Source organism: Cupressus sempervirens, chromosome 3, assembly GCF_028749045.1.
Source record: "Cupressus sempervirens isolate cs-2001-9-10 chromosome 3, ASM2874904v1, whole genome shotgun sequence".
Taxonomy (NCBI): domain Eukaryota; kingdom Viridiplantae; phylum Streptophyta; class Pinopsida; order Cupressales; family Cupressaceae; genus Cupressus; species Cupressus sempervirens.
Genome location: NC_143120.1, coordinates 172,245,795 through 172,263,345, shown reverse-complemented (window position 1 = coordinate 172,263,345; position 17,551 = coordinate 172,245,795). Strand labels below are relative to the sequence as shown.

General features: G+C 34.6%; 1 protein-coding gene across 5 annotated transcripts in view; it reads left to right on the top strand.

Moving 5' to 3' along the window:
- Positions 1–17,551, top strand: part of LOC149565332 (MBOAT (membrane bound O-acyl transferase) family protein) — a 221,210-nt gene that overhangs the window by 36,348 nt on the left and 167,311 nt on the right. The gene's annotated exons all lie outside the window — the stretch shown is intronic.

The window sequence follows — 17,551 nt, the reverse complement described above, 5'->3', positions numbered from 1 at the left end:
TATTTACTTCATCTTTGGCATTGTAGTCCTTTCTTACTCAAAAGATAGACTGAGCTTTCTAATTTTTGTGTAGTTATTCGATATTCTGTTTTTGACTTTTTATCTTCCTTTCTGAATGAATTGCAAATATTACTTTGCTCCACCACTTAGACTGTCTTCCTAGCGCTTATCAATTCCTGTAGTTACTAACTTAGAAGAAGGAAAACATGGTAATGCTTTAGACGAAAATGTGCTGTTGATCTTTGCAAATTGTTTTTGAATTAAGTGCCTTCCTGTTATGCTTTAGTGAATATGATTCTCTTTTTCATTACAATTTGTTATAACTTTAGTGAAGTATGCAGTGGAGCTTTCATTCACAAATTTTAAGCTATTGTCTATAAAAAGGGTTTTTCTAAAGAAATTTTAATACAAGAAATAACATTTCTTTCCATATGAAATTACTCTTCCTGTCATCAGATTCTCATCTATTTGCTGTTGCAACCAAATGTTCTGTCTCAATAGCTGTGATCTACTTAGGGAGTAAACTGTAAGATTAATTACATTACTGAGTTTTTTTCCGTGATTAATCATCAAAATTTCCTAAGCTACCCGAGGCCATGGCATCGATTGTAACAATTATAACATTCCCAAAGCCCTTCATTTCTTGATTGGTGAATTCCCTTTTGCAGGATGATCTTTTGACACAGATTCCATTAGCAAAAGGGCATTCTTTTCAAATTCACCTGGGACCAGCACTCAGGATGGTGTGTTGCACTAAGCCACATGCAGCAACTTGGTTGTGGTGTTTTAACTTTTAATCGATTTCAACACCTTTCCATGTGTTGTAGGGATTTGATCCCAGGTTGCCACTTAGGAAATGAAGTGTCCCAGCCTTTTCTGTCCTAAAATCTCAGAATTGTTCTCTTGGAAATCTATCAAACATATGATGCATAAACCCACTATATTTAAATCTGGGACTGATGTACTGATGTTTTGTGATTGCAGGATGTTTTTGAGATTTTTTTTGATGCAAATGTATAAAACTCATACAATTAGCATATACTACTTCTATGCCATCAATGATAATGATAACCCAACTTCCAATAACTTTATTTGATACTACTACATGTCTGTTTACAACATTGTTCAGGTCTGAAATGAAATATCAGACTACAACAGCTGTTGTTACACCCTCTCAAATTTGAGCAAGCAACATATAAATGATTGAGAAATGGGTCTTACAAATCTAAGTTAAGCATACCAAAAATATATCTTTTGAAACCTGATGAAGAATTGCCTCAAAACAATTGTCTTGTAGGTCTGTAAACACCAAGCTAGCAACCACTTAGGATACCCAGAAAATTGTTTGCAGCGCCATTAAATCTGTCCTTTCCATCTTAAAAACCCTTTTAATAGAGTATTCTTCTTTGGCCACTCAAGAAGTGCAACTGTGGACACCAAAACCTGGACGAATTGGCCTAGCATCAGCACACCTTAAGGGAGCTGTATGGTCTGATCTGAATCTGATTTCTTCCTGTTACTAAACCTTTTTATACGCTGAAACTGATAAAACCTCTGCTCCAGATCAAAAAGAATGAAAGAACTCTTGTAAACCAACAAATAATAGTAGCAGAATGGCTTCTGCAACTCCAAAATGAAGCCAAGAAGGGTGTGGCTAGACAAGTAGGCAGCTTAGAAATTACCTGAAAAATGCTCCTAAAAACAGATTTCTTTTACTGCTCTTTTGAAACCCTTGAAGTAGGATTTGCCTGCACGTCCTTGGGAGATCTTTCACAACTGCAGGTGTGATGACCTGTGAAGGTTTCTGTCTTTATAAACTATTCCCAACCCTTAGGCACAAGTAAGCTCCTCTCAAGAGGCAAGAAAGGAAATAATCAACACAAAAAAACATAACCCTAAAATGGTACTCTAGTTAGAGTTTCCTTTTCAAGTGCTCGTTTAATGATGATATCTTGTGTCTGTTTTTACTTTTAATCTCTCAATTCTTAACTTCTTTTTCTTTAACCTAGGAAAGTGGCCAACTCACTCTCTCTAAAACTCGTATTATAAGTGCACTTTTAAGAGTGTATTACTTAAGCTAAATTATTGTTTTAACTTGGCCACTTAGAATATTATAGAGTATTAATTGATATCTTTCATTCTGTTATAGCAAGTTGTTTGAGGCAAGAGAAAACTATTTTAATCATGGATCCTCTGTCCATCCTGTTAGTCTACAAGGACCTGGTGATAGGCTAACCCTGAATCACTATCAGAGGGCTTTTGTCACCACATTAGCCTAGAAGATCACTTATAATAGTCTGATTCTCTGAGAATAACTGATGCTTATGAAGGTTAAAAAATGGAGACATTATAGAAAACCCATGCTTTCTAATGTTTGAGCTCAAGTGATTTGCTGAGGCTTTCCAATGTTTTTATTTGTCATAATGATTTGAATGTAAAAGATCAATCTTTATACTGGCGGTGATATCTCTTTTTTGCTTAAATCAAACAATATATTACAAGTTATAGAAAATTAGTACTTGAAGTTGATTGTATAGCTCACAGACTCAGATTTAGAGAGTCTCAATAAGCCCAAATTTTTTGACTTAACAAAAGCTCGACAACTTAAAAAAACTAAAACTTCTTTGAAAAAACTTTTTGTTTGCAAAATCAAAAATTACAAAATGTATCAAATGAGTTAAAGAACCACGAGGTTGTATTTTCTATTAAATTTGTCTCTTCAATACATATGGATCACAAAATTAATCACCGCAACAATAGCTAGTATCTCACTGATAAAATTTTTGAATTTATGATGATAATTATTATGATCATAAATTTAATGTCTAGGCAAGTTCAAAAAAACAAACGGATGTCATGTTGGAATGTGAAGTCAGTTTTTCCTATCTAGCATAGGGACTTAATACTTTTGGAAATTTTTGGTCATTTAATGTGCTGTTTTTTTTGACAACTCTTCATATATTTTTTATCAATTCAAATGCTTACGAAACATATGGAAAAATTCTTGTGTTGCAAATTTTCACCATGGAGTCATCGAGTTTTGGCAAGTACTCAATGAGAATCTGAAGAGTTTTTGCAAGAGAACTGTCCCTATAGACTCACAATTGGTACGCTAAAAAATGGCATGAGTACATGCAGGGATTGCCAGCAATGCTTAAAAGAATAGTTGAAATAGTTGTACTCAGCAACTTCTCGCCAAGCTCCCCCACCCAACAACAACCAAAAAAAACTTGACAACTTAAAAAAATTTGCTTGAATTCCATTAGAAATGCATATTTTTGCAAAATTCAATAAGGAGATGCATTTGTTGAGTCAGTAAATGAGTTAACAAAAGAAAGAAGCTAACTCTAGATATATTTAAATGCAATTTGGTTACGAAATGACATCCTCATATGGAATGCTGATGGCTGGTAACTTGATAGTCTGAAGCAAAACTAAAATAGAAAATTGTCTTCTTAAAACTAAAGTAAATATGATACCAAAACAGCCTACGTTTTCTTCCCTTCCAAACAGTGTTAGTAAAATCTACAGAAGGGGTAGGGGGTCTATCCAAGGAGTCTATTGTGGCATCTCCTAGATCGGCATAACTGGCTGTGACTTGACCTCCATCCTTGATGTAGATGGTTCTTGCATTGACAATGAATTCTCATCCTCCTTAACTTCCTCGTCCCTCTCATCCTCCTCAAAGTCATCTTGTCCTAACCCACCCTCCTCCTTCACAGCCTACTTATTCAAATCATAGAACTCGTCCTCTATAAAAAATGGAGGCTGCTCCTGTGATGTCCAATTACTATAAGGAACTCTGTCATCCAAATCAAGTGGACCAATTGGTGTTTCCTCTACCTTCTCTGTGGGCAAATGAAGGTTATGTTCTACAAAGACAAGGTCATCAAGATATTTCTGCATTGACTTGTTTCTCTTCTTTGTGTGGATGGCCTTGAAGAAGCTCTGATTGTGCGCACAACTAGATGAACGAAAAGATTGACAAGAGATTTGGAGCACAATGTTTTGCAGATTCGGGACATTTCCAACCCAATTTTGCTAATAGGCATTTGTTAAATAAAATATTGAAGAGTTAGAAGCAAGGTGAAAGCATATTTTTATTTTTGTCTACTCATCATTTATGTGAAAGACCAGAAAATCTCAAATATTATGCTTGGGATTTGAGTAGTTATGCCTCTCTTGACAAAGTCTGAAGAGAATAGCCTGCCTCTTGCATTCTGGTAAGTGTCCAATTGGGACACAATGAGGTCTCTCGCCTCAACCTTGGGTTTATTCTTTGAATTGAAGTGTGGCCCTTCATGACCTCTCCATTTGGATTGGATAAGGATGGTGTAGTGCCTCCTCTAATAATGAGATTTAATTTTAGACTATAATAGTTGAAATATGAATAAATAAACACTTTGTCAATCTATTCATGAATATATCATATAGTAGAAGTTGTAAGAGACAATATTTATAATTAACCGATTAATTAAGCGATTCTGATAACCCTAAACATAATTGATTAAAACATAGAGTTATTAGATAATTGCTAATAACATATGCATAAAAGTCACAATTGATTAACTAGCTAAATATATGATATTAATCAATATCAACCAATCAGAGAACTAAATTAAATGTTAATTAATTATTAAATAACTAAATACTAAGTGATAACTAAAATATTAATTAATTAAAAACCACCCCTAAACACATTAACAAACTAATAAATAAACATAAATTGACATTCTTTACTAACCAACTGGTCACCTGACACCACGTCAATTGATGTGCCAAAGGACACAATCCCTTAAGGGGTGCGAACACTATACATTTGATGTTGACCTGTTGGACGAGGAAGACAGGAAAGGTAGGAGGAAAAAACCAAAATATCTTGACATCAGCATACAATGCGGATGGGAGGAAAGAAAGCAAGTTTCAAAAAAAAATCCCATTAGTCAAATCATGTCACACTAGTAAGTGGACCCACCACTAAGTAAGGGGGTATTAAAGAGGAGGATATATTATGGCTTTCAAAAAAAGAAAGGAGGAGTGAAGTCTGCAAAAAGAAGACTGAAAACAATTTAACATTTTAATTGATTCATGCCCTCAACGGTCAACAATATATTAGGCCCAATGACCAGTCATCAGCAAGGTGTCGAAACTTACTTGCTTTGAGACCGCCATCGGTATACCTCCGCTACTAGTTGGTCATCACTGATAAAAAAGTTATGGAGTAACATTTGTAATCACTACGAGCACCAAAGCTATGTACTTCAATTTATAAGGTACATAATTGACAATTATAATTTAATAAGAGTGATTGGGAAAAGGTGTAATTCTCTATGTTATCATTATTAATTTCTAATGTTGTTATTATGGATAATAGTAAATGATGAATCTAAATATATAATGATGATAGCACCATTTTCAAGGAAGTATTAATGTTCATAAATAGTAATACAAATAATTATCAAATAAGAGTATCTCTAATTTTATAATTATTTGATCTCTGGTGAGAAGCATACGATGTTACCAAGGAGGGGCTTATATAAATCCAATCTAATGGATCTTATCCCAATAGAGGGTAGGGGTCAGCATTCCGTAAATCTTCATGAAACGGACTTGGACCTATAAATTTTGAGGGAGTTCATAGATGTTATCTAGGCAACTTGGAGAACATCTCCAAAAATCAAATGGTAATAACATTAGGTATATTGGAAGGATAATTACTTCTTACAAGTATAAACATAGACTTACAAAGAAGTTTATAACTCTAATGTTGTCCATTTTGTCATCACTAAATGAAGTTAACAACACAACCGTTTCAACTAAGTTTCACATATCTTTGAGGTAATTCACTATTTAATTGGCCAACATTGATCAACCAATCGTTCCCAATTCACGTAGTGAATCTTTTTACTAAAGGCTTTTGTCAAGTCCTTTTGTTTTTTCGTTATATATTCCTATGCTTGACTTTTGAAGCCTTCAAAGTCCTTATTTATGTTTTCGAGTGTTTGTTTAGTTTGCTTTAAGCCTTTTGTTTCATTCAATCTCTTGCTTTCGATTTTCCCTATAATTCGGTTTATCTTAAGGCTTAACCAGAGTTATTAGTCAAAAGATATGGCCATTTAAGTGCCCAAAAAATGGGCTCTCCAAGTTCAATCGCATATTTAAAATATGGATGTTATATTCTAATGTTGAGTTTCACTTTTTGAAAAATATAACTTCAAATGACTTTTTGTTATGTTTTTAAGTTACATTATCACTTAAGTGATTTAAGTGAATATAGTGCACTTTATGTTATATTTTTATGTTCAGTTGCTTTTTAATTTTTCACTTAAGTGACTATAGTGCACTATATAGTCTAATTTGATTTTGAGATTTACTTTAATTGGTCAATGTACACTCAATTCAGTGTATAAGGCGAAAGCTAGAAGTATAACTCAAGCTCATTACTTTGAAGAAGTTTACAGCTAGATTTGACTTTGATTAATGAGGGATGCATTCGAAGATCAAAAGGGCATTCACCCATATTCATTGAATGGAGGATGTGTGGATTGACTTGCGCATGGAGATGGACATCATAAAAATGGATTTGTTGTCCTGCATTTTGTCACCACAAAATGTTGGTAACAACACAAAACTTTTCCAAGCTAGTTTCGCATTTTTCTAAGTTTGAATTTGATATTTAATTGTTTAATGTTGATTGATTGATCCATTTCAATTCATATATCAAATTGTTTTTCTAAAGGCCTTCGTCAAGTTTTTTCTGTTTTGCTTTTTGTCGAGCCTTTGCTTGATTTTTGAAGCCTTCATCGTTCGTTCTTTGCTTTCGAGTTTGCGTTTTCTTGTTTTTAGTCCTTTGGGTTTGCTCATGTCATGCCTTTCATTTTTCCCTTCGATTTGGTCTAACCTAGAGGTCAATCGGAGTTGTTAGTCAAGAGTTATGCTTGTTTTAGTGCCTCAAAAGTGGACATTTTAGGTGCAACAACATGAATTAAAAATATGATATATTTTCAATTTGACATTCACTTTTTGAAAAATATAACTTATATTCACTTTTTGTTATGTTTTTAAGTTACTTTTAACTTTAAATTTTTAACTTAAAGTGACTATAGTGCACTTTATGTTATAATTTTAAGTTGAGTTACTTTTTAATTTTTCACTTAAAGTAACTATATAATTGTATAGTTTCAGTTTAATTTTTGGTTTTAAAAATCAAATGTTTATTTAAATGTTACTTTAAAATGATGTTTTTATATTATATTTCATAATATGATAAATAAATATTGTTTATGACCCATTTTGTAACATTTTTATAATTTTAAGTGAATTAAATGACTTAAAGTCTTCATAAGTGGACATTTTATATGCAATAACATGTAAAATCCATCAAAAGTGGACTTTTTACATGTCATTGCATATAAAGTTTGCTTTGGTGGACTTTTTTGATGTCATTACATCAAAAGTTCATCATAAGTGGACCTTTTTGATGCTATGGCATGAAAAGTGAAGCTTTTATGTTTAAACATCTAAAAGGTGAGTTGCATTTTAAAATATGCTTCCTCCTCCAAAAGGTCCGTTTTTTTACCTATGAGCATGTTTTAAAATATGTAATGGCACTCAGAAAGTGTGATTTTGAAGAGATGCATATTTTAAAATGTTTATGTGACCCAAAAAGGTCCGATTTTGGAGAAAGATAGGCTTTTAACATATGCATTGAGCTTCCAAAGGTCCGTTTTTGAAGAATAACATGCTCTTGCCCTCCAAAAACCCGATTTTGATCATAACTTGAGATTTTCACAATGGATTTGTATGAGATTTGTTCCATTGGAGACGTTTTTGGTTGGCAATGATTTCTCTTGCTTCTAAAATGGATTCATTAACCTCAAAAATGTTTTTGAAAGCTTAGATCACTTTTTTGGAGAAATTTGCAAAACAATCCATTTTTAATGCATGTTTTTCCTCCCAACCAAATTGATTTGGCATATTTTGAAGGTTACATTGCATTGTAGTTCACATTTTGGTGTTTAATGATCAAAACGTTTTGATTTGGCAACATGAGGAAAAATGTTTTTTGCCAAAAACGTCTCGCAAGCATGAACACTCAAAAATGTTGGAATATGGAGCATGAATAGGGCACGTTTTGGCATCTCTTAACAACGTCTCCTTATTTGTTGCCCTCTTCCATTCAAATTTGTTACTTTGGACAAAGTCTAAGTGTTTGGAAAGAATTTTTCAAACATTGGAGCATCTTTTCCCTTTATTTTTGGCACATGTAAGTGGACTCTTTCTTTCTTGCTTTAAATTCATGTTTATCTTGCTAATTTTATGCATAAAATTACTTGATGGTTGCCATTTGTGAAAATCTTTGCCATGGAAAGTGCATTTTTCTTTTAAAAATGATTTTTTTGTTCATTTTCATGTTTTTGGTTCTTTCCCAAGTCCCAATTTCGAATTTGAGTGTTGAAGTGCATTGCATCTTGGCATATTTGAGTCATTTTCCAAAGGTACGTTGTTTCTTTTGTGTTTTGTGTTTTGTGCTTGCTTGTCGGTTTTCTCCACTTGGAGAAATGCGATTACATGTTTTCCATCCCATTCGCCATCCGCATATGCATGTAATCCCATTTTCCGCTTCCATTTTCACCCATCTCACTTTCCGCTTCCATTCGCACAACACGATTACACAAAATGTCTTATGTGTAATTGCATCAAAAAGGTTCGATTTTGATTAAAAGTCACATTTTTAAAATTCAAAAAGATGTCATTTTCACCTCTCATGTACTTTGACTTTTCTTTTTCACCAAAAGTGACTATAAAACTCATTCTCACTTCCATTTTCCATTCCATTCCTCCATATGCATTTGCGCTTGCATGAGCAAGTACATATTTCCGTATCTTTCCATGCTTTCCATCTCATCTTTCATTCACACTTACATGTGAAGTGCATCCTCCACCCGCACTCACATCTCATTCCACTTTCCATATCCCGTTACATGTTGCATTTACATGTACTCATTTTTTTCATGTAATAATGTCTTGAAAACACTAAGTCACTTTTGAAATCAGCAATATTCATTTGCACGCATTCCCATGCATTTCACCTTCACGCATTCTCATTCCTTTCCATTTCATTTCATTTTCCATTTTCTCACTTTCATACCATTTTATTCCGCATTCCGTTCATTTTATTCCACTTTCTGTTCCATTGCATATGGATATGCTTTCTATTTGAAGTCACTTTGTTGGATTTGTGAAGTCTCCAATCCATTTTCAAATCTTCACTGCTGATCTGGAATTCACTTGTATGGAGATTCCTTCTGATGATGTATTTGTGTTTTGGGATTTCTGTATTGTAGTGCAAGTACAAGACGTGTCCTTGCCATCCAAATTCAAAGACAAAATGAAATATCAATATGATAAAGAATTGGCTCATGCATCTCCTTCTTCAATCATATCTATGTTGGATAACGTGTTGAACACAAAGATTGGTCATGTGGACCTGGCTGATTTTCTATAGAGTTGAAGGTCCAACTAGTAATGAAATGAAGCGCATTAAGATAAGCAACATTCACCTAGTATCTATGTTTCCAATGGCGGCTATAGAACCTGACTTCATTTATGGATGTGCACGGTGTTTTACTCCTAAGACAAAGACTATCAAAGATGCTGACGACAAGGTTATCATTAGCCTAGATCCTGAGGTTATAGAACAAATCTTCAAGGTTCTGCATAAATCAGAATGTGCTGATTTGACTAAAGGATCATCACTGGCTTGTTGGAATGAGTGAAATAGTAATTATCAGAAGTATGTCAACCTTTACTGGTTAGATAATAAAAGAAGCAATTTCTCCAAATGGCCAAAGACCATTCATCTGTCAAATTTCAAACAAGAGTATAAGGATCTCATCATCCTTCTCAGCAGGATTTGTGGCCTTAAAGATTCTTCTGATTTTGAGCCATAGATGTATAAGTTCATGTTTCAAATTATAGAGAATAAAGAACACATCTTTTGGGGAGAACTCATCAGTACTGCGCTTTGCCAGCAAATATGCAATGTGGGAACATCAGTGCCTTTCTATATGAATTCTTATCTTGTTTACATTGCTGCTGCCATGGGGTCTTCCTCTGGTCTTTCTACCAAAGGAGATCGTTTTCAAATTCCTATGTGGGATTACTACACTTTGGCAAATAGTAAATTCCACTATAGAAGAGTCCAAGATGCCTTCTTCGGACATTTTTGGTGTTTGTTCGATAAGCAGTTGTCTATCAAAAGAGTATTTGATGCAGCATGGGAGAAGGTGAACCAATATGGCTTTATTTTTATTCAATTTCCCACTTTCACATACTTGAGAGTTGGATATTTCAAAAGAGAGTTGTATACCTTACTTAGGTATGCTACCGATTGAATCATCCTGATGAAGCTAGCTAGATAGCTCATGGACGTGCAGAGTGATTAACATGATTTGCATAGGCCTGATTTTGGCATTACCTCGGCTAAGCCTTTGGCTATTGGCAATTATTCAATCATTTCTGTGCCTAAAGCAAAAAACATGGAAGCAGAGTTGCAATTGATTACCTTGAAGAAGTTTAAGGCCAAATTTGATTTTGACTATCGAGAGATGAATTCTCAGATGAAAAGAGTTTACACTCATGTTCATCGCATCGAAGACATTTGGATAGATATGAGGACAAAACTTGACATCATGAAAATGGATTACCGCAGATCAACCTTGTAGCAAATAATTGATCTTAATATGTTGGAAATCCCTTCAGATTTTGAGGTTGAAGATGATGGCAACATTCTTGATCCAGAGTTTCATCAAGCCGGTTTTGATAAGAAGTGCCATTTTCCTATCCAATGACAACAAAAGGAAGGTACATCTATCATGGACATATTTCAATCCATCCTAGTAAACACCAACAAATGGTTGAAAAGTAAAGGCCTTAAAAGAGTAAATCCTAAGATGGGCTTGGATTGTGGAAGTTTTGGTCATTCTGGTAGGAAATCACAACTGGAGATTACAGGGAAAGATGGTGCCTCATCTTTTGATGCCAAGAGTTCCCGCAAATTCAAATTGAAGTGTGGAAAAGGAACTAAATTATCTCAAGTTCTTGAGCCAATTCAAGAATCTGATAAAGAAGAATCAGAAGAAGAATTGGAAATAGAATTTGATAAAAGAGATTCAGATGAAGAAGGGGAAATCATGATCATATCTCCTCCAAAGCCTGCACAAGCCTGTACATCTTCTATACATGAGCCCTTTTTGCATGAGGTTGATGATGATTTGGATTCATTTTCCACTGTTTTCACTTTTTCCATTCCAGTCTCGGAGGTTAATATCATGGCTCTTCCTATTTCCCCTGTTGCTCCTCGCCTCCCTGCACATGAACAATATGATCATTTAGCAGATGTTTTTGAAGATTTTCCGACTCTTACTATTGGTCAAGTTTCTCAACTTGATACATGTTTGACAAGATTTGAGCTTTTCATGACGGAGTCTTCTCCACATGTTCCTACGCCTTCAGCAGTATAGACTGAATCTTGCTCAGTCACTATGGATATACAATTTGGATCAATGCCAGTGGTTTCCACTATATCTATTTCTATGAACGAAGGTTTCAGCCTGCCTGCATGGTTGAGTAAAACAACAACAAAGAGAAGGAAAGTGGTTGTTCCTTTTTACAATCTTCTTGTTAAGAAGACTAAATCCAAATCTTTGAAAGATAGGATTGTTTCCAGAATTTAGTTGATTTTGATAAAATCAAATTTGTTGAGGTTGCTGAGCCCTTGGTAGATAAACTTGTTGAAGAACTTACTCATTCTGACTACAAGTTTACTAAGGTTGAAATTGGAAAGCAATCATGTTTGAGTTGCTTGCAAGATGCTCAAGATGCATTGACTAATGTATCAAAGAGCAATCATGAGCTTTGGGAAAAGAAGAATCAGCTGAAACAAGAGGTCTCTCATTTGAATGAGGTTATCCAAAAACAATCTTCTCAGAGTGTTGTTGTCATGTTTCAAACGTCTAAAGAGAGAAGGTTGATTGAAGCCGCCAAGTCATGGATATAGGAAATCATTTCTGAAGGAGTTCGAGCCATCATAGAGACATTTGCAGTTCTTAGGCGTGTCAAAGAGATTAATGAAATGGAGCAAAACATAATTTCTTCTTTGACTCAGGAAGCAGATAACTTGAAGGAAATCTTTGATGATTGGGATGAAATGGTGAAATTCGATTTGGATGCCTTGGTCTCATGTGACATTCTTCCGTCATGTGAAATGTTCTTCAAATTTCAAGGGCTCATTGGTCATAAAGAGGAGACATTAAGGATGCTGATCAGAAAGTTGCAGGTGGTCTTTGGAGATTGTCAAGTAGTTGAAACAAGTGTTACTTGTGATTTGGAATAGGTGGGATGTCATGTTACTAATGAATTTGGTAATCTTATTGTAGTAGAGAGAGTAAATTCAGAATGTACAATCAGGATCAATGCTAATGTAGATTTTGAAGACTTTGGTTTACATACAATGAATAAGTTTGTCTTGTATAAATCCTTGACAAAACACTTGTTCGATACTACAACAAGAAGTTCCAAAGTTGTGCAATCAGCATATGAAAATGCAGTGAGAGTTGAAGCCATATTGAAGACTATGGAAATTGCTGATCTTTCCGCAGTGCGTGACATCATTGTCAAATTCAAGGCACTGAGAAACAATATCTAAAATTGTTGTTTTTTGTTTTTATTTCATGTTAGTAGTTGTAAAGAATGCATTTCATGAAAAAGCATAATTACATGTAATGCCAGTTACATGTATGTAAAAGGATGTAATGCGAGTTGCATGTAATCTTTTGTTTTCTTCTGTAGTTAGACTAGGTCAAAGTTGGTTGAGTTGTTCCCAATTTTTCCTCCACCTTTTTCTCAACTCCGATGCCTATATAAAGGAGTGCCTTCTTATTGTAAAATCATCATTATCTTTATGCAAGAGAGCTCTGGAGAAATTGTGCCAGCAAAACTTTGTTTGTGTAAGCACTATTTTGAGAGAATGTGAATACAAAGGAGCATTTGAGACTTAACTTTGTTTAAGTGAGTGTGAATTGTAAGCTTTGTCTATAATTCATCCAAGTTGTCTTTGATTCATGTTATCTTGTGTTATTAGTAATTGTATCTCCTGAATTGAATAGAAAAGAGTTAAGAAGCAACTGAAGCCAGAGCTTTGACTAGGAGTAATTGTAAAAGTTTATAGCTAGAAGCTTTGCTTGTAGTTTATATTTTCTTCTTAATTCGCAAAATAGCTAAGTATTCTTACTTTTAGGAGTTTTTGTGCCCTAATTGTAAATTTTTTCGACATAGAAGTACGATCGGACTTAGAGCCAAACCGGTACACTTTTAGCTAGCCTTTGAGTTAGTAAAGGTTTATCGGTATCACTATTTCCAGGTCTTGATAGAAGTGTAGTTAGAGATTCACCTTACCCATTACTCGCTCCACGAGTAAGTGGATTCTTTCTTGAAAGTTAAGAAGAATGGATATTGGTAGAACTCTTTTTACAAAATCTCTCGACTTCTTGCTTACCTTGAGTTGATCCAAGGAACGGTGAGAAGGGGGAGCCTTCTCTTTAAAGTAGGAGATACTTTGTCTCACATGCTGTGGCTGGTCATCCTATTTTGTGTCTGGATTTTTACCCAAAATTGTCGGTTGCAAAATATCCACCCAACAGGACTGCTGCAGGCTTATATTGCAGCAAATCATCGACCTTAACATGGTTGAGATTTGAAAAGGCTTTGAGATTGAAGATGATGGCATGATCTTGGATCTAGAGTATCACAATACTTAGTTTGACAAGATTGCCCCTTTTTTTATTCAATTTTAAGAAAGGAAGGAGCCGTCTTTGATAGATTCCAATCTATCTTACTGAATACTAACAAGTGGTTGAAAAGAAAAGGCCGCAATAGAGCACATTTGAAGATCGGGGTAGATTGCAATAACTTCGGGCCGGTTGGAAGATCACAAGTGGAGATCAAGAAGAAAGATGGTTCATCCTCATCCGGGTTGGTTAAACCTCTCAAGTTTAAGCTCAAAGGAGGAAAAATATCAAATCCACCCTAAGATTCCTTTTAGAAACCCAAGAAAACTTAAGAATTAGAGAAATAATCAGAAGAAGAGTTTGATGAAAAGGATGAAGAGGAAGAGGGAGAGATAATTATCATATCTCCCCTACAGCCAACAAACAACCAAGAGCCATCTACTCAGGAAGAACCTTTCTTGGATGTTGCAGACAATGATGTAGATTCATTTTCCATAGCATTCACGCCTACCATTTCCATCTCGGAGATGAATATGTCAGCACTCCCCATCGCTATTGCAACTCCTCCTATCCTCATCGCAAAGCAATGCGAGAACTTGGGAAACGTATTTGATGATTTTCCAACTCTCACAGAGGGTCAAGTTTCCCAACTTGATACCTCAATTGCAGAATTCAAGATGTTTATGATAGAGTCATCTCAAAGGACAACAATCATGATAAATGTCTATTGTAGCCTCCACGGTTGGGAAAAATCAACTTGAAAAGGAGGAAGGTTGTGAAGAGCACACGATTATACTGAGAGGGATGGGGGTGAATCATTATAATAACAACTTTGCCAATTTAAAACTTTTTATCCAAACAATTGCTTTAATAACCTTAAATGCTGAAATAGACAATTATGCGCATGAACACAAATACGCAATGATTTACGTGGAAACCCAATGCGGGAGAAAACCACGACAAATAAATTTTTCTTATATAAACTGTTCTTTTACAATGGTTTGTAGGCTCCAACCTACTAGAGGCTCCAGCCCCGATGTTTATGAGTGCCGACTCACTGAAAGCTCTGACTCCCATACTTCGGAGGCTCTGACCTACAGAAAGCTCCAACTCCCTCTTCGTGAACACCAACCCATTGTACTTGAATTTGACTTTCCCCCACTTTCTTTGTTGCTTTCTCAACTGATGATGGTCACTTCCTTATCAAAGCTTTTTCTTCAACCTGATATTTATATTTGCTTTTGGTTTCACATCCTCACATTTGTGAACTGTCTTCAATAGAGCAGTGATCTTTCTTAATGTATTCATGCAAATAAATAATTGTATATCTTTATTTATTTTCACTTCCTTCAGTATAAGTCATTGACTAATAATTTCTTTTAAATTATTTTACATCATCTGCTTTTATTTATAATTATTTACCCTTGTATATATAACTTTTATTAAATCTGTTCCACCAATCTTCTCTGCATCCAATCTCCTTTAACTCTCCTAATAAATTTTTTATCACTGGCACATTGCTCTGCACTGTGATCTCTATTTATTTATTCATACTTATCATTCCAATTTCTCTGTTTCTTCTTAATACACATCTGCTCACGTTTTGTTTTTATTCATATTTTTCCCACTTTCAAATTATATGGTTTTTTTTCGTTTTATATCCTTTAATTTTCAATAGACGCGACTTTTCAAGTTTTAATGAATGTGCCTCTTCATTTAATTAATAATTATTCATTCTGTTAAAACCATTTCAACGATTTTTATTTGCCCCTTAATTCTATCATACCTTTATTGTATCCTTCTGAGAAACCTTCGTATATATTTTTTGTGCATATGCTCTTCTATCGGGTCTTCACCAATATACCAGATTTCATCTTCCTATGCGCTGACATGGAATTTTGAGATTTGTTGCTAGCCCTTTGACTGTAGTAGTCTTTCATATTCATTGTCGTAGGTGCTTATCATGTATATGATGCATAGATACTTATCGCAGGCAAACACTATTAATATGTCTTGCATGGCTTTATCATAGAAAATATTTTGAAGGCTTAGATACATTGTTTATTGTTCCAGCTATGTCTCTGTTTAGGAGAATCAATCCTTACCTAGATTTAGACCAGCATTTGATATACCAAACTCGACTACATACTTGTTTGTTTCATATTGTCTTTCGAGCCTGAAGAGATATAAGTTTTCTTGACGGCATCATTTGCATATATATATTTATATGAGCACTGCATGGATAAACTGGCTATTTCATTTAATTCGAATGCTCTTATCTTCAATATGCCCAGATCAAAAAATATAATTAAGTCTACAGTTTATGTATGCACGATAATTGTAAATTTGCTGTTGCAAGCCCAGTCGCTATTTTGGAAGCATGTCACTTTCAATATTCTATCAGTCTGATCTGATTTATAAATCGATGCAAGTACTTTTCCATTGGCTTGTCATTTCACAGGTGTAGAATCTGAAAACTAACATTTCAATCGCTGACCGTACCAAGAAGGTTTCATACACATTATTCTGCATGTGTCAATCATATAGATTACTGCCAACACATCTGATGTCTTCCAGTTTGTTCAACAGTACCTTTATTTACATGAATCGAATGTGCTTTTCAAACTTTTCTGTTAATTTCCATTGTCCCTTGCTCTTCATATATGGTGTCTTCAATTAATATTGAACTTCTACTCGTGCGTTGTCCTTCTGTATCTCCATTCGCATTGGATGGTCTTTGACTGCCATATAGAATATTATAATATAGTTTTTGCTTTTAAATAATGAAGAAGCTCACTTCAATATCTAATGCTGCTTTGCAATTTATAAATAGCTTCTATATATATAAGTGTGGCATCCTTTATTCCTTCATTGTTGAGTTTGATATGTTACTCACAATTTGTGTATGCTGCCATAAACAAATCAAATAACACAGATTTTCCATATTTAAAAATGGCTCTAGAAAAGTCTTTAATAGTATTATTTTACAACATGCTGATCATGTTTTCAGTTTGGTGTAAATACATCGCCACTTTATCAATGATATCACTGACATGTTTCTTATTCTAATGTGTTCGGAATCAAACTACATAGCTTATATTAAATTTTAAATACTCCTTGCATGATAATGGGTGCATAGGCTTGTACGTATCAATAGATATAATTTCAGAAAATATACATCTTTTCGTTACTGCTGGAGCCATCATATTCTTTCTTCTATTTGGAAGTGACAGGTTATGTATGCATTTCTTTTCATTGACATTGATGGTTTTTGCACTTAGTTTGTCTATCTTGTGTGTTTTTTCATGCTCATGAGTTTCTTTGACATCAATGACAATTTTTCCATGAGGTTGTTCTACCTCCAGATGATTTCCCTGCCAAGAATAAATCTAAACTCCCAAAGGAAAAGTTCATTTACAAAATCATTGTTGATTCTGAAAATACTAAATACACCGAGATTTTAGTGCCTTTGGTGGACAAACCAGCTGAGGAGCTTAATTATTCAGATGACAAGTTCACCAAAATTGAACTTGGTAAACAGTCATGGCTGGGATGTTTATATGATGGTCGAGATCACTCTCGAATTTGCCAAAAAGAAATCACAAGCTCTGGGAAAGAAAAATCAACTAAAGTAGGAGATTGCTCATCTTTGTGAGAGCATTCACCAACAGTCCTCGCAGCCCGTAGCCATCACATCTCAGATAACCCAGCTAAATTGAAGAGCCGAGGCAGCAAAGGCTTGGTTCGAAGAGGTTATCTCA